The sequence below is a fragment of the Pleurodeles waltl genome, chromosome 7 (assembly GCF_031143425.1).
Source record: "Pleurodeles waltl isolate 20211129_DDA chromosome 7, aPleWal1.hap1.20221129, whole genome shotgun sequence".
NCBI lineage: Eukaryota > Metazoa > Chordata > Amphibia > Caudata > Salamandridae > Pleurodeles > Pleurodeles waltl.
Window position 1 is genome coordinate 960,492,396 of NC_090446.1, and position 24,066 is coordinate 960,516,461.

At 41.4% G+C, this 24,066-nt stretch overlaps 1 protein-coding gene across 1 annotated transcript in view; it reads left to right on the forward strand.

Annotated features, from left to right (window-relative positions):
• ENGASE (endo-beta-N-acetylglucosaminidase) overlaps positions 1-24,066 on the forward strand; it is a 234,143-nt gene that overhangs the window by 47,952 nt on the left and 162,125 nt on the right. The gene's annotated exons all lie outside the window — the stretch shown is intronic.

A 24,066-nucleotide genomic window follows, 5' to 3' on the forward strand; every position in this document is an offset into this window, starting at 1 on the left:
TGGGGCAATCTGCCCCCGGGGGGGCAGAAACCACTAGACAACAGGGATTTTATTTTTTTGCAAAACGTTCACGCAAGGGGAGCGACTTCTTAGGCAAGGTCGTTCCCCTGGGGGGCAAATTAATTTTAGGCCATTTCTGCCCACCGTGGGGGCAGAGCTGCCTATTTTTATTAGGCCAATCTGTCTCCAAGGGGGGCAAAATCCACTAGACACCAGTGATTTTTTTTTTTTTGCGCCAATTTCAAGCCACGGGAGCGACCCCTTAGACAATGGTCGCTCCCCTTGGGGGGCAAATTTATTTTAGGTCATTTCTGCTCCCATTGGGGGCAGATCGGCCTATTTCTATTAGACCGATCTGCCTCCGGGGGGGCAGAAACCCCCTAGGCACCAGGGATTGGTGTGTCTGTTTTGTTTGGGGGGAACAGCCCCTTGGGCAAGGGTCGCTCCCCATGGGGGCACATTACTGTTGGCCATATCTGCCCCCCATAGGGGCAGATTGGCTTATTTTTGGAAGGCCCATCTGCCCCCAAGGGGGGCAGAAAGCCCACCAGAGACCAGGGAAGATTTTTTCTCAAAATAAGAGGGTGGAGGTATGGCCATACCCCCACCGCAAATAAATGGGGCCAAAGTTGTTCGACCCACCGGTGGGCAGATGGGGCAATTACCCCCGATCCACACCCCGGGTGGCAGGAAGTCTACTAAATGCCAGGGAATTAAAAAAATATATATATAGTGGGGTGGTGGCTACCAACCAGTATGGGCATGGTTATACCCCCACCCCAACTGAAGGGGGTAACAGTCTTTCAGCTTTCCCCCTCACATTAAAACATCTTATCCCATGGCAAGCAAGTGGTCATTTGATTATTTGGGGTTTTGGTTTTACATTTGGGCCATGAGAGCTTGGCTAACTCTCAAAATCGTCCCATTTGGAATGGTGAGGGCTGCACTTTTTGGACTTTGGGACGCTGCCATGTAGAAAAATCCACAAGACATAGACACATCTGAAAACTAAACATCTGGGTGAGTCCAGGGTGGTGTGCTTCAAATGCACCCCACACCATTTTCTTACCCATAATGCCTTGAAAATGTCCTACTTTGCTGGAAATCACCCATTTTTCCCACATTTTTGTGATGGAGCCTACCGGAATCTGCAGGAATCCACAAAATTCCTACCACCCAGCATTGTCTCATCTATACCGATAGAATTTATGCCCCATTTGTCAACCTAAAAATGTTTTTTTCCAAACTGCCCTTTGAACCCGCTCTGGTTCCCCCTCAATTTTGACATGTTTTTGGCTCTTCCCTGTCACAGGCACTTGGCCCACCTACACAAGTGAGGTATCATTTTTACCGGGAGACTGAGGGGAACGTTGGGTAGTAGGAAATTTGTCCCGGTGCAGTGATCCCACACAGAAATGTGGGAAAATGTGATTTTTCAGCTAAATTTGAGGTTTGCTGAGGATCCTGGGTAAGAAAACACTGGGGTATCCACGCAAGTCACACCTCCCTGAACTCCCTCGGGTGTCTAGTTTTCAGAAATGTCTGGGTTTGGTAGGTTTCCCTGTATGGCTGCTGAGCCCAGGACCAAAAATGCAGGTCCCCCCGCAAAAACAGGTAGTTTTGTTTTTGATAATTTTGATGTGTCCAGATAGTGTGTTGGGGCATTTCCTTTCGCGGGCACTGGGCCTACCCACACAAGTTAGGTACCATTCTTATCGGAAGACTTGGGGGAACACTGGGTGGAAGGAAATTTGTGGATCCTCTCAGATTCCAGAACTTTCTGTCACCGAAATGTGAGGGAAAAGTGTTTTTTTGGCCAAATGTTGATGTTTGCAAAGGATTCTGGGTAACAGAACCTGGTGAGAACCCCACAAGTCACCCCATCTTGAATTCCCGTAGGTGTCTAGTTTTCAGAAATGTGCAGGTTTGGTAGGTGTCCCTAGGTGCTGGCTGAGCTGGAGGCCAAAATCTACAACTAGGCACTTTGCAAAAAACACCTCTTTTTTCTGTGGAAAAATGTGATGTGTCCACGTCCTGTTTTGGGGCATTTCCTGTTGTGGGCACTAGGTCTACCCATACAAGTGAGGTACCATTTTTATCAGGAGACGTGGGGGAACACTGGGTGGAAGGAAATTTGTGGATCCTCTCAGATTCCAGAACTTTCTGTCACCGAAATGTGAGGGAAAAGTGTTTTTTTGGCCAAATGTTGATGTTTGCAAAGGATTCTGGGTAACAGAACCTGGTGAGAACCCACAAGTCACCCCATCTTGAATTCCCGTAGGTGTCTAGTTTTCAGAAATGTGCAGGTTTGGTAGGTGTCCCTAAATGCTGGCTGAGCTGGAGGCCAAAATCTACAACTAGGCACTTTGCAAAAAACACCTCTTTTTTCTGTGGAAAAATGTGATGTGTCCACGTCCTGTTTTGGGGCATTTCCTGTTGTGGGCACTAGGTCTACCCATACAAGTGAGGTACCATTTTTATCAGGAGACGTGGGGGAACACTGGGTGGAAGGAAATTTGTGGATCCTCTCAGATTCCAGAACTTTCTGTCACCGAAATATGAGGAAAAGGTGTTTTTTTGGCCAAATGTTGATGTTTGCAAAGGATTCTGGGTAACAGAACCTGGTGAGAACACCACAACTCACCCCATCTTGAATTCCCCTAGGTTTCTAGTTTTAAAAAATGTGCAGGTTTGGTAGGTGTCCCTAGGTGCTGGCTGAGCTGGAGGCCAAAATTTACAACTAGGCACTTTGCAAAAAACACCCCTGTTTTCTGTAGAAGAATTTGATGTGGCCACGTTGTGTTTTGGAGCATTTCCTGTTGCGGGCACCATGCCTACCCACACAAGTGAGGTACCATTTTTATTGGGAGACTTGGGGGAACGCTGGGTGGAAGGAAATTTGTGGTTCCTCTCAGATTCCAGAACTCTCCGTCACCGAAATTTGAGGAAAAAGTGGTTTCTTTAGCCACATTTTGAGGTTTGCAAAGGATTCTGGGTAACAGAACCTGGTGAGAGCCCCACAAGTCACCCCGTCCTGGATTTCCCTAGGTCTCTAGATTTAAAAAATGCACAGGTTTGGTAGGTTTCCCTAGGTGCCGGCTGAGCTAGAGGCCAAAATCCACAGGTAGGCACTTTGCAAAAAACACCTCTGTTTTCTGTGGAAAAATGTGATGTGTCCAAGTCGTGTTTTAGGGCATTTCCTGTCGCGGGCACTAGGTCTACCCACACAAGTGAGGTACCATTTTTATCAGGAGACTTCAGGGAACATAGAATAGCAAAACAAGTGTTATTGCCCCTTGTCTTTCTCTACATTTTTTCCTTCCAAATATAAGACAGTGTGTAAAAAATACGTCTATTTGGGAAATGCCCTGTAATTCACATGCTAGTATGGGCACCCCAGAATTCAGAGATGTGCAAATAACCACTGCTCCTCAACCCCTTATCCTGTACCCATTTTGGAAGTACAAAGATTTTCTTGATACCTATTTTTGACTCTTTGTATTTCAGCAAATGAATTGCTGTATACCCAGTATAGAATGAAAACCGACTTCAAGGTGCAGCTCATTTATTGGCTCTGGGCACCTAGGGTTCTTGATGAACCTACAAGCCCTATATATCCCGCAACCAGAAGAGTCCAGCGGACGTAACAGTATATTGCTTTCAAAAATCAGACAATTCAGGAAAATTTACAGAGTAAAACGTAGAGAAAAATTGCTGGTTTTTTTTTCACCTCAATTTCAATATTTTTTTATTTCAGTTGTTATTTTCTGCAGGAAACCCTTGTAGGATCTACACAAATTACCCATTGCTGAATTCAGAATTTTGTCTACTTTTCAGAAATGTTTAGGTTTCTGGGATCCAGCTTTGGTTTCACACCCATTTCTGTCACTGACTGGAAGGAGGCTGAAAGCAAAAAAAATCGTAAAAATGGGGTAAAATGCCAAAATTATGTTGAAAAATTGGGTTTTCTGATTCACGTCTGCCTGTTCCTGAAAGCTGGGAAGCTGGTGATTTTTGCACCGCAAACCCTTTGTTGATGCCATTTTCAGGGGAAAAAAACCGCAAGCCTTCTTCGTCAGCCCTTTTTTCCCATTTAAAAAAAAAAATGAAATTTTCATTGTATTTTGGCTAATTTCTTGGTCTCCTTCAGGGGAACCCACAAAGTCTGGGTACCTCCTAGAATCCCTAGGATGTTGGAAAAAAAGGACGCAAATTTGGCGTGGGTAGCATATGTGGACATAAAGTAATGAGGGCCTAAGCGAGAACTATTCCAAATAGGCAAAAAAAGGCCTGGCACAGGAGGGGGGAAAGGCCTGGCAGCGAAGGGGTTAAAAAAAAGTCCACTTATCCATTTACAATGCCAATAGCTCGAACTCTCGCAAATGCGAGACCTATTGCATTGCGAATGCTTGTTCTTACTAGCTGTTATAAGACCATTTTTCTTCCTCCTTATAGATTGGCAGCTAAATCTATAAGTTTGTGTATCCTTAAGTGCTTTTACCACTCCTATTTAAGATATGAATGTCACCCATGACCCATCTCTTACCTAATATGGGGGCTCACATCCACAAGTATGCTGATGATTTTCAGTTGATATTGGAGTTATCCAACTTCCTGACCCCCTGCCGGAAGCCATTTCCACACACAATCATCTTACAACTCTCTTAATGGTTATGCCACACTGGATGGCAGTACATCTTTGAAAGCTCAACTGAGCTAAAACTGAGTTTCTCATCACCAGTAATCCATAGACATGTAGTACTCCTGCAAGCTGGCCTTAGATCATGCGACCACTATCATTGTCCTCTAAGTTGCCTACCACCTGGGCATCTACATTACTTCTGATCTCTTCCTTGAGCCTTTGGTCTCTTTACTAGCCAGCACCTGCTTTTGGTATATAAAACGTAAGAGAATTCTGTCTTACTTAACATCAGATTATCAAATTCCCATTGTTGTGGCACTAAAACATTCCTGCCTAGAGTATGGCCACTCAAGCTACATAGAATTTCTGGAAAAGCATTTAAGAAGGCTTCAATTGGCACACAATGCTGTGTCACACTTAATCATCGGTACCCTCCAACATGATCTTACCTCCAGCACCCTCTCATGTTACACTGATTGCCCATCAAAAAGAGAGCTCTGCTTAAGTCTTTGGCTATAGTCCAATGTATTAATTCATGGTTGTACTCCATCCTTTCTGGTCTCCAAATTCCAGCACCTTTTGCTCTGTAGCGGCCAGCCGCTATCAAACATCCCTGAATTTAGAATTGCCTCCTTTATTAATTGAGTCTTTTCTGTAGCTGATTCAAGAGAATTAACCGATCTTCCTTTGATCTCCTCTCACTTCCATCTCTCTTGATCTTTCAACACAAATTGAAAAGTTTTTGTAAGGAAATGCCTCCTTGGCATGGTTACCCCCTGACGTTTTGCCTTTGCTGATGCTAAGTTATGATTTGAAAGTGTGCTGGGACCCTGCTAACCAGGCCCCAGCACCAGTGTTCTTTCCCTAAACTGTACTTTTGTCTCCACAATTGGCACAACCCTGGAACCCAGGTAAGTCCCTTGTAGTACCCCGGGTACCAAGGGCCCTGATGCCAGGGAAGGTCTCTAAGGGCTGCAGCATGTCTTACGCCACCCTAGGGACCCCTCACTCAGCACATGCACACTGCCTCTCGGCTTGTGTCTGCTGGTGGGGAGAAAATGACTAAGTCGACATGGCCCTCCCCTTAGAGTGCCATGCCAACCTCACACTGCCTGTGGCATAGATAAGACACCCCTCTAGCAGGCCTTACAGCCATAAGGCAGGGTGCACTATACCACAGGTGAGGGCATATGTGCATGAGCACTATGCCCCTACAGTGTCTAAGCAAAACCTTAGACATTGTAAGTGCAGGGTAGCCATAAGAGTATATTGTCTGGGAGTTTGTCAAACACGAACTCCACAGTTCCATAATAGCTACACCGGAAAGTGGGAAGTTTGGTATCAAACTTCTCAGCACAATAAATGCATGTTGATGCCAGTGTACAATTTATTGTAAAATACACCCAGAGGGCATCTTAGAGATGCCCCCTGAAAACATACCCGACTTCCAGTGTAGGCTGACCAGTTTCTGCGAGCCTGCCACACACTAGACATGTTGCTGGCTACATGGGGAGAGTGCCTTTGTCACTCTGTGGCCAGAAACAAAGCCTGTACTGGGTAGAGGTACTTCTCACCTCCCCCTGCAAGAACTGTAACACCTGGTGGTGAGCCTCAAAGGCTCACCCCTTTTGTTACAACGCCCCAGGGCATCCCAGCTAGTGGAGATGCCCGCCCCTCCGGCCACTGCCCCCACTTTTGGCGGCAAGGCTGGAGGAGATAATGAGAAAAACAAGGAGGAGTCACCCACCAGTCAGGACAGCCTCTAAGGTGCCCTGAGCTGAGGTGACCCCTGCCTTGAGAAATCCTCCATCTTGAGTTTGGAGGATTCCCCCAATAGAATTAGGGATGTGCCCCCCTCCCCACAGGGAGGAGGCCCAAAGAGGGTTTAGCCACCCTCAAGGACAGTAGCCATTGGCTACTGCCCTCCCAGACCTAGACACACCCCTAAATTTAGTATTTAGGAGCACCCCAGAACCTAGGAAACTAGATTCCTGCAACCTTAACAAGAAGAAGGACTGCTGACCTGAAGCCCTGCAGAGAAGACGGAGACAACAACTGCTTTGGCCCCAGCCCTACCGGCCTGTCTCCCAACTTCGAAGAAAACTGCAACAGCGACGCATCCAACAGGGATCAGCGACCTCTGAAGCCTCAGAGGACTGCACTGCATCCAAGGACCAAAAACTCCAGTGAACAGCGTCTCTGTTCAAAAACTTGCAACTTCTTTGCAACAAAGAAGCAACTTTAAAGACTTCACGTTTCCCGCCGGAAGCGTGAGACTTTCCACTCTGCATCCGACGCCCCCGGCTCGACCTGCAGAAAACCAACACCTCAGGGAGGACTCCCCGGCGACTGCGAGCCCGTGAGTAACCAGAGATGACCCCCCTGAGCCCCCACAGCGACGCCTGCAGAGAGAATCCAGAGGCTCCCCCTGACCGCGACTGCCTGTAACAAGGGACCCGACACCTGGAACCAACACTGCACCCGCAGCCCCCAGGACGTGAAGGAACCGAACTGCAGTACAGGAGCGACCCCCAGGCGACCCTCTGCCTAGCCCAGGTGGTGGCTACACCGAGGAGCCCCCCCTGTGCCTGCCTGCATCGTTGAAGTGACCCCCGGGTCCCTCCATTACTTTCTATCTAAAATCCGACACCTGTTTGCACACTGCACCCGGCCGCCCCTGTGCCGCTGAGGGTGTACTTTTTGTGCCTTCTTGTGTCCCCCACGGTGCCTTACCAAACCCCCCTGGTCTGCCCCCGAGGTCGCAGGTACTTACCTGCTGGCAGACTGGAACCGGGGCACCCCTGTTCTCCATTGAAGTCTATGTTTTTTGGGCACCTCTTTGACCTCTGCACCTGACCGGCCCTGAGGTGCTGGTGTGGTAACTTTGGGGTTGCCTTGAACCCCCAACGGTGGGCTACCTTGGCCCCAACTTCGAGTCTTGTAAGTGTTTTACTTACCTGCAAACCTTAACTTTACTTACCTCCCCCAGGAACTGTTGATTTTTGCAGTGTGCACTTTGAAAATAGCTTATTGCCATTTTTACAAAGACTGTATATGATATTGCTTTTATTCAAAGTTCCTAAAGTATCTAAGTGAAGTACCTTACATTTAAAGTATTACATGTAAATCTTGAACCTGTGGTTCTTAAAATAAACTAGGAAAATATATTTTTCAATATGAGAGTGTGTTCCTCATTTATTGCCTGTGTGTGTACAACAAATGCTTAACACTACCCACTGATAAGCCTACTGCTTCCTACTGCTCGACCACACTACCACAAAATAGAGCATTATCTATATAGAATAGAATTATCTACTTTTGCCACTATCTTACCTCTCAGGGGGAACCCTTGGACTCTGTGCACACTATTTCTTACTTTGAAATAGTATATACAGAGCCAACTTCCTACAGTTTTCTTTTATACTTTAATAATGAATACATTTATCTTTACTTCTGTGTGATTTCTGTTGTTTCTGTGTTAGACTCCACAGTGTCAAAAAACCTCAGTATACTAAATTACCCATTATTTAATAGCTTTTGTAGTGACTCTAAACCACTTTGCCATCAGTGTGTAAACATTCCCCTTTCAGTATGTGGAACATTTGAGCCACACAGGAAACTGGGGATTGTGAGTAAAGTTTCTTGTTGTATCTGCAAAAGCAACAAGTGATAGACACTTGCTTGGGTGTCATAGTGTCAACCAAGTTTCTGATAACGGCGAACTTGTTCCTTAATTTAACTTTTAAAAGCCAAACTTATACTCTGGCCACTTTATCTCTTTTCAGTGTGTCTTTTTTTTTTACTATATTGTTGAAAGCTTCTTCAAATCAGCAGTTACTTCCCTGTAATTCCCTTGTGACTCCAGATGGGTAGTATGCAGGCCAGGGCTCAACAGTGTCCTCTTCTCGGTTTCTATTATAACTAATTTTGTTCTCAAGCTGATCTTGTCAGTTATGCTTGTCTCTCACCACAAATTCAAGGTATGAATTCCCACTAATGACAAACTTTGTTGCGTCTCATACCATACCACAGTTGGGTTGTCCATTGATTCTTCATTCCTTATGAAATAATCTTGGAAGAAGCCCCCAATGTTCCTCCTAAACCCTTCGTCCTCTAGTGCCGTAGCCCTTAATTGTTACGTAAGCATTTTATTGTAGCTCTCTGTACTTCTGTATTGTCCAAATAGAGGACACTAGGGTGAGTAGACATAGCCTACACTGTTGAAAATCTGTATATGATTTGCTTATACCAGAAAAACATTGTGCCAGTCTATGGTGCATGATTGGATTATGATCTCTCATTCCCATGTTGCATTCCCAGACACCAAAGGTTTCGCATAGCCTCCAATGTCATGGTCAGATGTATCTAGCTTTCTGTCAACCAAATAGTTACATTGTTCCCAGATCATAGAGGCCTGGAGAGGCATGCCGGGTAATCCCGCAAGCATTGTAGCCTAAACTGCACAATCCACTGTACAGCATCTCAATCATAGCAACTCTGAAGACAAACTGTGAGCTTCGACGCATCTTCATGTCTTCTATCAGGCATGCAGACCGTTGCAGCCATGGGGATAGTCATCTACTGAATCACCAAATCATTGAGCTATATTGGGAGTTTGCTAAGCTTCTAGGATGGTAGGATCTTTCAACGCCTGCCATCCGCCCTGAGGAAAACTAACGTTGGTTCCTGAGTCAGGTCGCAGAGTGCTTTCGGTGGCGGACCTGGCCTTACCAATTCACCAAACAGCATTGTGGAGGCTCCCAGAGGCCGATTCATCACTTGCCTAGTCTGTGATGATCCCTTCATAGTTCTGATTTAACTTAATGGATTGGATGGATGTGGGTTAAAGATTCAAAACATAACAACATTTGCTATATTTAATAGGTATATGGGTGCTCTTGCCTTCTGGTAGTGTGGATTTCCAACTAATAGCACACCCTGTGCACTCTATATTCTTGTTGCTACCTAGTGCCTGCGAGGAATCTGGGAGACAAAGGGGAAGAAGGGGCTATTATAGGATGGGCACAGAATATTGGAGGCAGCTGGTGGAGGTGATACTAGGGGAAACACTGCCCACTATGAAACATCTTGTTCACATGGGGACTTTCATAATTGTTGAAAATCAACATTAACTTTTTCTTCTGCTTATAAATGTTGATTTCCCAGGTACTGGAAAATGAAACCCACATCTTAAACCATCTGCAGTCCTAAACCTAGCAAGGTGTGCAATGGTCCATGTGGCCCTTCAGCTCAGCTTGACAACTCATCTTTCAAGAAAGCAGATTTGATACCTGCACATAGTTATCAGAAGCGTTAATCAAGCAAATCCATATCAGAACACCTCATGGTCTGAATACTTCAGCAGAGGATATATCCACGAACAACAGATTCCTCAGCTATACACCACAAGAAGTGATGACAAATCCAGCTAGTCTTACTTACAAACAGTAATCAGCCATTCTTCTGGGTGGTGTTACTGGTTAAAGCAGTAATCCACTATAAAACCAATACAAACCCTGAAGCTAGAGCTCTTAAGACATTGACTCAGTGCAACAAAATATCAGCCCAATCCTATATTTCAAACAGCACAGATTAACAAGGTTTCCATAACTTCAACCCTGATTAAGATTTCATCATTGAAGGCACAAACAGTAACTACTGGTCCATTCGCTACAGAGAAAGAGGTAAACATAGCCAACACAACAAATAGCCTGAACAAGAAAGTAATCTATAACCACAGTCCGGTGAGAAAACTAGTAATCGGATAATGGATTTACATTATGAATTCCCCTGGAAAGTCAAAAAGATTGCTACGCAATCAGCCCTGTTGGCATCACTTCAAGGAAAAAATAGACAAAATGGAAATCAAGTGTATACATAGAGACAGTGGAAGCCTGATTCGCAGAAATTGAGGATTCGCAAACTATAACAAAAGAGTGTGCTGTATCTCCAAAGAACAAGGACTAGACCTATTGCAATTAAAAACTGAAGATGCAGAAACATCCTGTAGTTGGAGTTCTGGAGACCAATGATGAAGGGCGAAATCTTGTTTAATTCTCTACCAAACTTAATAAAATCCGTCTTCTACCTGGGGTTCCCGAAGACTTTACTAGTTCATCAGGTGCCCCTAGTAAAAGCTAAATCTGTCATCCATGCTTGCACAATCCTGACCAATTTTATGGACTTCAGGAACAAAAAGTTAATTCTTTCAAGAGCAATTCAAAGAAAAAAATACAAAGCGCAAATCAATTTCAATTTTATATATATGCTGCTGCCCTCTCCAAGACTTCTAAGCGACGCACAGAGAGTCTAAGCTTTAGCTGCAGAATATCCTTTTACAATACTGTTCAGATGATAAAACAGCTCAGTCATTACTGAATGTAGTCTATGAAGCAGTATTTAATTCAGATCTGTGCTAGCTCACTGTATCATTTAAATCTCTGCTGCAGGGTGGCAATTAGGACCTTGCGCTAATAGCAAAACAAGGCACCAATTATTACAATACTGCAGGATGGTATCAGATGCATGTCTTATGCCTACTTGGGGAGTCAGTGGGGGATCATGTAGGGATTAGATGAATGCATTCTGGGTGTGCAGGTAAGATTGACAAAAATTAGGATTAGCATTATCATTTATAGGAGTCATTGCAATAGTTGGCAAGAAGTTATGAAATGATTACCTTCATATGGGAATTGATGTTATTATCTAAATGTATAATCTCCTTGATTGAAAGTCAGGCAAATGCAAATGTCCTTAACAATAAACATAATACAGCACAACTAGAAAACTGGATTGTAGAGCATAAACCCTCGAAAATAGCACTACAGTAGACACACTAGGTTAGTAAAAAAAAAAAAAATCCCCGAAAAATAGTTCAACACTGGGCTTCACACTTTTGTTTGCACAACTGGAGCCTCTCACGGAGGTGTTGCAGTCAAATCAGCTTTTATGCATCAGATGTGAACCTTCAAATCAGTGGAACAAAATATACAGTAGCAATTTTTTATGGACCACTCTCTGACAACTCTGAACCTTTAACCAAGTTGTTGATTTTATGTCGTCCTTGAAGGGAGATATTATTTTGGGTGGAGATTTTCACTTCCTACAAAATTAATCAATATCCCAATCTGCTTCATATGGAGTACAACCCCAAAATAGCTAAAGTTATAAACTTACACAAGAGGGAATTGGGACTTATAGACCCTTGGAGGAAAGTAAATAGAAATGTTAAAGAGTATCCTTGCATATCTAAATATTTTAAGACAGCAGTCAGGCTAGATGTTTTTCTCACCGCCTCTAATCTCAAACCTTTTTCAAACAAGCGCTATTGCTAATCAATTCTCAGACCATGCCACCACATAGTTACTTATAAAGGACTACATATACCCATTATTAACTCAGTCTGGCTAATGAATAAGCTAAGTAATGAGGCCTGGATAACTGAAATCTATAACTTTATTCAAGAATTTTTGAACTAAGTATAGGGTTTGCTGAGATTGGAATAATCATTGATACCTTCAGTGCCACAATAAGAGGTCCGATTATTTCAAAACCTGTTTCAATAAATGAAAAGAAATCGTCAGAACTTCAGAATAATTTAGAGCAGCCTCAGCATGTTTTTCATTTGAATGAAGCTAAAGCTCATAGGCTAAAATGGGAAGCTGTTCGATCAAAGCTCTGAGAATATCATTATCAAATAGAACTCCTCCACTTTGTATCAGTTGGTCAAAAATGGTATGCAGAGACATCATACGCAGGAAACATGCTTGCATGATCTGTCAAAACTAAAAACTCTCAAAACAAGATTGACTCACTGCATAATCCAAATTCCACATTGATGACCACTGAAACTCAAGAGATCGACCAGATGTCTGTACACCATTATAAATTAAATATATGATCAAACATATAGTAACAGCGAAGGAGCTGTTTTGAAGCCGCCCAGCTCATTAACCCTTTTACAAATGTACAAATTAGTGAAGCCTTCAACTGTTTTTGTAATGGTAAGGCCTCTGGGGAGGATGGGTTCCTTATGGAGTTTACAAGGTCTTCAAGGATGTCATGTCACCTTTCTTTAGTTTATTAGTTAATAGTCTTGAAACAGGTAAAACATCTCCTCCTTCCTTTCTTAAAAGGAAAAAAATGCTAGCCCTCTCAAAAAAGATAAAGATACCTTAAATGTTAACTCTTATTGACGTATCACATTACTAAATTCTCACGACAGAATAATTTCCAAATGACCCTTACCCACTATTGTGACATACTTCATCATCAAGTTGTCCACTGGTGGTGTTTCTCCAGGTTGCGCTCAACCAGCAAGCTGGGAGTGCTAAATATTATATTTTTATATATTGAAATTTTAGGGCTGCTGATAGCACCCACTACAAATCTTTTTAATCATGTCTGTGGAGTCCAAAATAAATAAATTCAGGATTAATCCACAAGATAATTTTATTCTTTTCACTTTCTCTACAAATATATAAAAATATAATATGAAAAACTGCAACAACCATAGACCATGCATCTAATTTGTTTCTTAGATTGCTGCTTCTTCATGCACCTTAACCAGGGATTCCCGCAGGGAAGGATCGTCTCCCATTTGCCTTATGATTCTAATATGAGAGTCTTCCACCTTGGGCAGATTGCTTTTTAGTGTTTTACTCCCATCCACTACTGTTGTATGGAGTGACTGTGCTGCAGCGCCAAGAAATCCTAGCTATTACCTCAAACTAAAATAGTGGATTTTGCGCCTTAGGCCAATGGATCAACACAACATTGGTTTGAGGGGATATCAAGTATGCATGTCATAATAAACACCAATAACCAAGAAATCAATAATCTAATCACTACTCAGTAACCTTTCCTGTTTATTAAGAAGGGTTATAAATTTATTTCCCTATATTAACTACGCTAAAGTCACGAAAATAATTCTTAAACATAAACGATAAGCATACAGATTCATAAACCGCTGATTAGAACGACTTATATATCTGAATTTAATCAAAGCAAATGAACAAATTATCTCAAGTATTATAACACAACTTAATAACACCAATATTTACAACAGTGAAATAGAATACCTTTGAGCAAAAGACCAAAGAATGTCAATATAAATCATGAGCATGTAAAGGCAAATTCCCTCACTAACCCCTAATTGGCATTAACATTGGGCTTCATGTAAAAAGAATTTAGAAACACACATTTAGAAAAATATACTAGCTCGGTTTATAGTAAAAAAATATTATCATTATGCAACAATTAATTTCTGAGTTGCAGCTGGTACCTGCAAAACAAAAGACACATATAACAATACATTTTCATACATTACACATAGAACAACAACATGCAGTTTTCTTCAGCAAGAGGACACCATCAGTAGGACGATCCCTCAAGCCTACACGACTATCGTATCACTGGAAAGTCTCATAGGGTCTGGTCTGCATTGACAGCTAAACCCACATCACTAATCCGACTCTTTCCCAAGAAGAACCTCCACTTAGAACTCCCTCAATAAGAAGAACAGAATAAAACCCCCAAGAACAGATGACAGAATATTATATTATTTTCTACAAAACTCATGATTGGTCGAGACATGGGATGTTATAGGATTCAGCCAATAGAACTAAAGTTAGAAAACCAAAAGTTACACATTCATAATACACTGAATTCTCATTTGTTAGGATTACATTTACGTAATTATTAGCTAGACTCGATTTCAAACAATTTATTCTCCTCTACCGTCTCCTCTCTGGATCCATTGTTCCATTTCATCAAAACTACACGTCTCATAATGTAACGTCTACTTCCATCCTCGAGGAAGAAACCACACATTAGTGAAAATTTTAAACAATAGAACAGTCAAACTTGAACAATTACCTAATAAATCTAACCTTGTAAGACATAACACAAAAACCCACTAGGGGTAGCTGTCTGTACGTCTATAAGCTATTAATCCTCAATCCCATGACTAAAAATGCACACAATCACAAACTCCGCCCTCTTTCGCCAAAAGAAGAATGTCTAATGCAAGGCGGTTCTGAAATGCCATAGCTCTTGTAGCAGCTACTTCAGTATCTAGAAGAATGATAGCTCCAAAATAACTTGCCAACATGTTATCTACTATTGTAGACAACTTCTGTATCTTAATAGAATTTAGAACTACTCGCGCTGAAGGAATTATAGCTCTGAAAATGTCTTCCACAATGCTAGAAATTGGTTCTCGCTTGTGTCCCGTTTGAATTTTCGTCATCTTAGGAAATTTACAAAAGTCCTCCAGCTGTTTTTTTTTTTTGTAAAGACTATTCCCAAATAACATATGCCATACCATCCTCTAGGAAGACGGTAATAAGCATTTCTTCCTCAAATATAGTAAACACCGGGCACTGGTGGGTCCTGTCCATTCATCATAAAATCCCATCTACTCCGGAACATAAACACATGCATACATTCGCTCGTACCCACAAACACTCTATCACTACTATTCTGTGTCCTATTTATACAAAGCTTTCCCACATGTTCAGCATCCAGTGTTAGTTATCCTTGTTTAGTAATGTCAGTATAAGCATAACCAATCCCAGGTTTACGACTAATCATTCCCTTATTTATCCTCGCCTTTATTTCTCTTCTTCTATCTTCTCTCTTATCTAAAAATGTCTTCTCTATAGGTGTTAGTAAAAAGGTCAAATTATTCCGGTGAGCAAAAGCAGTTCCAAAGGTTAAAATAGGCTCAAAGAAATCTCTCATAATAACTATGTTATTATCCTTGGCTGTTTTATTCAAATAAACAATAACAGGTACAAACGAAAACACAACATCAAAGTTAGAAAATAAATACTGGATATACTCTTGGTTATAGAAACGTGTTACTAAAAGACTGCAACTTATAGTATATGTCACAGCAAACTATGATAAGTAGTTCCTTCTTCCACCGAAGTCAGAATCGGCATACAAACATAACAATCTTTCACGTCCATCACCTCAACATACTCACGCAATAAGCAATAGAAAACATTAGAGGAAAGCTCTTTCTCTTCATGTAAGTATTTGACATCTATCCTAAACTTATCTTTTTGTTACTGATGTAGTAGTAGTAGTCTCCAAAGAATTGTCAATCTCTGCAGTATGAGTAGCTCCATTCATCTCATAAACAATTACACCTACAAATAACAATATTAACACACTTGCTACTGCCAAACCAAGACCCAATACCTACACATTTGCAACGGTTAATTCTACTGTTTTGGTTACTAAAGTTTCTCATTGTCTCTGAAAAATTAGGAAAAATAAAACAAATAAAACCCCACACATTTTCCCAAAATTTTCAAAATAATTTCAAAAACAAAAGTTCATTCACATAGCACAGTCTTCTTGTCAAATCCGGTATAACAGCTTGACACATTCAGTTATCAATTTGTCAGATTCAGCTATCAATGTCTCTTTTATGCACGACTTTCAAAACATTTCTTTCAATTTCTTCTTTTTCCAAACATACTCTGTTGTTCTTCATGTGCCAAAATGAAAATTCTTAATGTCTCTGTCAAAACAATTACTTAAAAATTGTTCTCGTCATTCATTTGTAGTTACAAATGCCCATTCTGGCCCTGAATATCTCTCGCTTGCAACTCTCTTCCTTTTTTGTCTTTTACTACTTTCACCTTCTTCTCCACTACTATTTTCTCCTTCATTCAGCTCTCTTTCCTCCTGAATTGGTGGAACCACATTTATCTTTCCTCCTTTTGAACTTTTCTCTGGCCAACTATCTCCTTTTAAAGTTTTCTTCATCAGCAACTTTCTCAAAATTGGATTCATACTTGAGCGTGGACCCTTTTCTTCTTACGTTCCCGCAACTGGTTCAGGAAGACTCAAAACATTTGGGCAGGATCTGTCTCGATTCCTTTTCCAATGGGTTCAGTCTCTTGTTCGGTTTGGTATGTCAAACCACCTGCTGCCGAGGACACCCTCCTCTGATCAGAACTTCTCTCAACCGATGTTTCTTTTTCCTCTTGTGCTGATGTTTCCTCTACTCCTCTCATAGACTGTTCACTGTCCTCTAAACTTTGCTCTTTTTCATCCATCATAGGAGTAGGTACATCTTGTACGTTTTCAGGAATCTTCTCCAGCTCCTCTCTCTCTTGCTCCTTACCTGGAATGTTGTTAACTGTTGGTAATCTCAACAGCTCCTCTTCTTGTTCTGCTGGGTCATTCACTTTCCTTGTATGACTGGCATGCACCCAGTTCGGCAAACCTGCACACTTCACAGCTGTGGTTGTCACAAGGATGATTTGATAGGGCCCCTTCCACTGTGGCTCCAAACGCGACTTCCTTATGTGCTTTCGTATGATAACCCAGTCACCAGCTCTCAAGTTATGACCTTGACCTTGAAATTGTTGAATTGTTGTAGCTTCCAGCTGAAAAATATCGAACCACATCAGCCAAGCCTTTGCAATAATCTAGCACCATGTCATCTGTAATATTTACAAGTGCATTTGCAGGTTTTGCTGGCAATCTCATTGTTCTCCGCATCAGAATTTCGTGTGGAGACAAGCCAGTCTTCTTGTCAGGAGTACTTCTCATTGACATTAGAACTAAAGATAGAGCATCTGGCCATTTCAAATTCGTTGACGCACACACCTTTGCCAATCGGGACTTTAGAGTTCCATTTATCTGCTCTACAAGTCCTGAAGCCTCTGGGCGGTAACTACAATGTAGCTTCTGCTGAATGTTTAAAGCTGAAAATAGTAATTTTATCACCTCATTGTTGAAGGAACTTTCTCTATCCGATTCTAAAGAGACCGGGAAACTAAAACGTGAAATCAACTCTCTCAAAAGTAACTTAGCTAATGTAAGGCTACCATTTCTCCTTTTGAGATAAGCCTCAATCCAATGACTAAAAATGCACACAATCGCCAACACATATTTCAAACCAGCACACGCAAGTATCTCAGTAAAATCCATCTGCATTCTGCTGAATGGACCTCCTGCCATGCCTATGTGTCCCATGTTGACAACTGTTCCTTTACCAACATTCATCTGCTGGCAGACAATGCATCTATGGCACACCAGTTCGGCAACTTGTCTAAATTTTGGCTTAAACCAGAACTGTTTGAAGCTCCTGATCATTGCATCTCTCTCTATGTGTGCTTGACCATGGTAGTATCTGGCCATCTGTGTCAGTAAACTGTTTGGTAAAACCACCTTCCCTTCCTTTGTCACCCAAATATCATCTTCCCTTTGAATACAGTTGTGTTTCACCCAATCTCTATGCTCTTCTTCCGTAACATTATCTTGTATAGCCTTCAGCTCCTCCAAAGTCTTAACAATTTGCATTGTAAGATTTGACTTCATCATTTTCAGGCATCAGTTCCCATTTCCCTTTGAACGAGATACTATTTAAGGCACAAAAGTTTACAACCTGATCTGCATAAGCATTTCCCAAAGTCACATAATCCTGTCCTCTTTGATGTGTACTGCATTTAACCACAGCAATTGTCTCAGGTTTCTGAACAGCTTGTACCAATTCATGTATTCTTTCACCATTTCTAACCTGATGATGTTAAGAAACCTCTCTGTGACCAAATTTGTTCAAAATCATGCACAATGCCGAATCCATATTGGCTGTCATTACAGATGGTTACTTTCATCTGGTCAGAAATTTGGCATGCTCTAGTAAGAGCCACCAATTCTGCAATCTGAGCAGAAAAGGCTCCTTTAAGACATGAAGCTTCTAATATGTCAGTAATTGTGCATACTGCATAACCTGTTTTCAGTGTACCCCTGTTATCTCTCAGGCAGGAACCATCAACAAAGATAATTTGATCACTGTCTTCTAGACAAGTGTCTCTAATATCTGCCCTTGGTTTTGTGCACAATTCTGTAACTTCCAAACAAACATATTCAGTATCATCTATTTTATCTGAATCATTTCTCTCATCTGGTAATAATGTTGTTGGGTTAAGCACTGTACATCTTTTGGTTGTCACATTAGGTGCCCCCAAGAACCACTGTGTCATAACGTGTCAATCTTGTATTGGTCAAGTATTGTGTCTTTGATCGTGTGAACAAAATCTCTATGGAATGAGGTACCATTACTGTTAGAGGATAACCCATTACAGTATTCTCACTTTGGGTATGACTGTGCTCAACTGCTGCAGCTGCTCGCAGGCATCCTGGTAAAGCTGCTGCAACTGGATCCAAAGTAGCTGTAAATATGCTACTGGTCGATTGTCTGTCCTGACACAGACACATGGTGGTGTCAAAGAACATCCATCTCATTCATGAGAAAACAACAGAATTATTTTTGTGTAATCAGACATACCTAAAGCTGGTGCTTGGCACAAACTTTCTTTCAATTCAGCAAATGCTCTCATACATTCCTCAACCATCATTATGGGGTCTGAAACATCCTTAAGTGTCATCGTTTGCAAAGGTTTTGAAATAGCTGAGAAATTTGGAATCCACTGACGACAATATACTACCATTCCCAGAAACATTCTCATTTCTTTCTGCGTACTTGGTATTTTCATTTTCACAATTGTTGCTACTCTAGCTCTCAAAATTCTCTTGGACCCTTTCTCAATCAAATGACCCAAATATTTCACCTCTTGTTGACAATATTGCAATTTCGCAGGCGACACCTTATGACCATTGTCCCCCAGAAAGTTCAACAATGCAATTTTATCCTCCTTGCAGCCTTCCTTTGTCTTCGATGCAATCAATAGATCATCTATATACTGCACCAATGTCGATTGGTAAGGCATTACCAATGACTCCATGTTTTTTTTCAAAATCTGATTGAAAATCGATGGTGACTGAAAAACCTTGAGGAATTCTACACCAACAATAGACTGGTCAGGAATTTAAAATAAAAGAGATATCTACTGTCCTCATGAAGAGGCACAGAGAAAAATGCTTGACACAAATCGATCACTGTGAACCACTCAGCATCACATGGAATCTAAAACACAATCACAGCTGGGTTTGGCACAACTGGACAACATTTAACTACAATATCATTTATTTTCCTCAAATCATGGACAAGACAAATTTTCCCACTTGTCTTTTTCAAACCCATTATTGGTGAGTTACACGGGCTACTCATCACTTCTTTCAATACTCCCTGTTCCAAAAACTACTCTGTCAAAGGTCTTATTCCTTCGATTACCTCATTTGTCATCGGGTACTGTGCAGTTTGTGGAAATCCCACATTCTCTTTCACTGCCACTCCGACTCCTTCAACTACCTTGATCAGGCCAATGTCCTTCCCTGAAAGATCCCAAACTCTTGACTTAACCCTTTCCTGCAAATAGACTGTAAGATCTTTTATTTCAAAGACTGGAAAGAAATCAATTGAATTATTGTCTTCATTTGCTTGTTCATCAAAATTAATCAAGAGGAAACTCCCTGGACACTCGTTCTTTTTCAGCAGTAATCATTGAATCATCCTCATTACTGTTTGTCTCAATCTCAATTCCTTTAAATGAACTTGAAATCAAACAATTTATTTTACACAGCAGATCTCTTCCCAGTAATGATACTGGATGGGAATCACAAATAACAAATCTGTGAAAATCCTTAAAATTACCAATTTTAACAAAAACTGGTTCTGTAAGAGTGTTGGTCAAATGCTTGTTCGCAACTCCTACAATCTGGGCTGTTTTCTCCGATATAGGTATAGCTGGAACTTCTACAGTTCTTACTGTTGAGTGTGTAGCTCCTGTGTCAACCAGAAAATTAACTTCATGACCATGTACTTCACCCTTCACATGAGGACCCTTCCGATCTGTCTCTAATGACGCTGCCATCACATACTCCTCCTCATCTGAATATCCAACGGCAATTCATCTTTTATTTCATCCTCACTGTGTAAAGGAAATTGATCAACTGTTTTTTCACTCTTGTTTTGTTTCTGATTTGTGACCACCCACAAAAGCATTACTTGTTGTGGAGCCATAAGACCCTGTATCATTTGGACCTCTCCTCGGTATGTGCATTTGTTGTGCAGGCACCATCTGCACCTGTGGCTGAGTTTGTTGCACCTGTGACATTTGTACTTGTTGTACCTGTGGTTGTACATTCTGTATCTGCTGCATCGGCTGCAAAGGTTGAAAACCCTGCATAGCATTTATATTATTCTGGAAATTCTGATTTTGACCTCCCATTTTAGGTCCTTTCATGCTCTGATAAGAATTTACACCATTTGTCTGTTGCACAACACCACCTTGATTCAACAACGGACACTGTCTCTTCCAATGTCCAATTACCCCGCAATTATGACAAGGTAACACTCCCCTTCTTTGCTGCTCATTTTGCCTCACCACTGAATTCAAATCCACATTTCTATTGACAACCGGAAGCATCATTCCACCTCTACCTCTGCCTCTGCCTTGACTCTGAAACATGCAATTTCCTTGGGACTGCGGCTGAAAATGTCCCTGCATTCCCGTCTGTGCAGCCTTAATCTGCATCACCATTGCTTTCTCCTTCAACTTTTTCTGTTTCATTTCAATCTCATCACTACAGTATTTCGCATACTGCAACACTTCATCAGTTGGTTTGGCTTGCCAGCAAATTAAATGATTCTTAATCATCTGATTAATTTCTGGTCTCAATCCTTCAACAAACCTAAACACAAAATGATTCATATGCTCTTTCTCGATTGTCTCCGCACCACTGAATTGTTTAAACGCCTTCAACAACCTTTCATAGTATGCATGAATCGATTCTTTCGCTTCCTGTGCTGTTCTATCTATGTGTTGCCAATCAACATTTTTCGGCGAAACTCTTTTTTTTTCAGGAACTCAATAACTTATAGTAATATTTCATTACTTCTGGAGATGGTGCACCTGTTTTCAAATCACTTTGCGGCTCACTTGTCGGCCAGTCCACACTCCTTTTGCATTCAATCCACAAATCTGCCGGGACAACAATATAAAAGAGAGTATTCAGGTCTTCCCACAGACATTTTGCAAGCTTCACATACCTATCTGTCTGCTGCTACCATTCTACTGGCTTCTCTGTCAACCTTGGGTAATCATTCGTAAAACTTAAGATATCACTCCTACTCCAAGGTACATGTACAAAAGTCCCTTCTGGTGTTTCCCTCATCTGCAACATTTTCACCAAGTCTCCTGTCTGTGCCATGTCTCCTTTCTTTGGTCTTTCCCTTTTCTTGACATATCTGCCTTCCCATTTGTCTAATGCTCTCCAAACCTGCACTCTTTCAAGTAATTCTCTAAGATGTGTTTTCATCCCTCTAGACCTCATGTGTACAAAGTCTTCTTCTTCAAGATTTAACCTATAACATCTCTTCAGGCTTTTCAGTTTTGTGAGATCAATTCCATATTCGTCCGATATTTCTTGTAACTGTTGGTGTACTTTTCCTGCTCTCTTTGTAATTATCTTGCGTAAGTATCTTAACTGAGCTCCGGTATATGACTCAAGTCTATTCACACCCATTGTCCCTTTAAGAAGTTCATTTCCTTCCATTGTGAACCTCATTCTGTCTATTGAGTCTTCCTCTCTGGTCTGTTTCTATAAAGTCTTTGAATTGCTTAAGTCTTCTAACCACTTTGTTATTTCTTGTGCAGATAAGCCTTTTAAAGAAATCTCATTAGACTGGGCACTCAAATCTTGCTGTTGTACTGTACTCTCACATTGCTGTGGAGACAATAGTTTCTCTCCCTGATTACTGTAGGATCTGGTCCCAGAATTCCCAACAGGAGACAAATCTATTAAAGAATTAGTCTTGTTCAGAGTTTGTTCTCGTCTTGGAGTCGATTTTTCTGAAACTGGACCAAAGAACTCACTCTACTGTTGTTAGTCAGTGCATATAGCGGCATAAGCGGACCCACCGTAATAGGTACTGAAATTGCATCTTGACTAGCAAATGATCCAGTTTTCTGTGTCTGCATTGTTCTCATGCTCATGATTTGAGGAATATGTATTTGAACAGGCTCTTTTTGAATTATATTCAGCACATGCTGACCTGGAAACAGCACTAAATTAGTAGTTGTCCTTATAATCTAAGCCTCTGGATAAGTTTCAGGAATGTTTATCTCCAACTGATGTCCATTGTTCAATGAATCATTGAAACTACTCTGTATCTGGACTCGTTCATTGCTCAGGATATTCTGTGATACCCCTGACGTGGATGGTCCAGTAGGACTTGTATTACCAATCCCACTCCCACGCCCACTTATTCCACTCTCACTAGTTCTCTGATCTCCTTGAGCTGTATGTGGTGGTGGATAAGTTTACAAAACCTCAGAAACTAATTCATCTTCATCCAATTCATTATCATCATTAAACATAATTCGTTTCAAGTCTTTTAGTTTCTGCTCCTTATTTACTGAAGAACTCTTTTTCTTTTCAGCTTTTGACTCATCCTCATCATCTTTTGTTCTCGCAGGAAATAATCTAATTCCTTGTAGAGTAGCTGATCTCCACCTTTTCTGCTCTTCATCCCATCTAGCTTCTACTGGTGTATTTTCTACTCTCCTCATTCTTTTCTCGAATTTCAGTGCTTGTTGCTGTCTAGCTACCAGCTCCCAAATCGCTGAGGCTTCAAGCTGTGCTGGTCTCGGAAGAGGTTTTCAACTGTACATTTTCTGCCTCAAATTCTCCAAAATTCTCAAATTGAATGTACTATTTTCTGGAAAAGCCAAACAACCTTCTTTCTTTGTGATCTTAACCCAATGTTTCAAACAAAGGCATGCTCCCGTACTCTTCTCCTCAATCACAATGTATGCCAGAGCATTTCCTGGCTGACAAATTTGTCCCTCAAGTGCCGGAATGTACTCATCACCTCTCAAGGCACTTCACAAAGCTTTGATTGTCCCTCAAGTGCCGGAATGTACTCATCACCTCTCAAGGCACTTCTCAAAGATTTGAAAAACTTAATTTTCATTAGAATTTATTCAAACACAATTTTCCACAAAAATTATTCACGAATAAAATCAAATAAAACAAAAAAATCTGTTAAAAAACAACCAATCAGAAAAAAGTTACTACAAACCCACAAACCTCTTCGTCACTCACCCTCCAATCGCACTACACTAGTGTCGGACTGATAGACGAATCAGCGTGCGACCCTTCTCGCTAACCAACCTATCCCAGGGCGGCACAACTTACGTCACACTAATGCACACACCCCGTCTCAGCGCGACAGCTGAGACGCTTACAAAGTTTTTTTTTCACAACTCACACATTAATTAGTTTGTGAGCAAAACGTTAAACCAAATAAAAAAACAAATCTGCCCATTTACTACAGTTAGGGTACTACAATCGCTTCAGGAACCTTCCAAATTTTACCTTTGGCTTTCGCTTACTCTTTTTCACAGTTCCCCTCATTTGCGAGCAAAATTCGACCTGCAAATTTCAGTTCTCAACTGATCATTGGATTGTTGTCCTAGTGCACTCAGAACTCC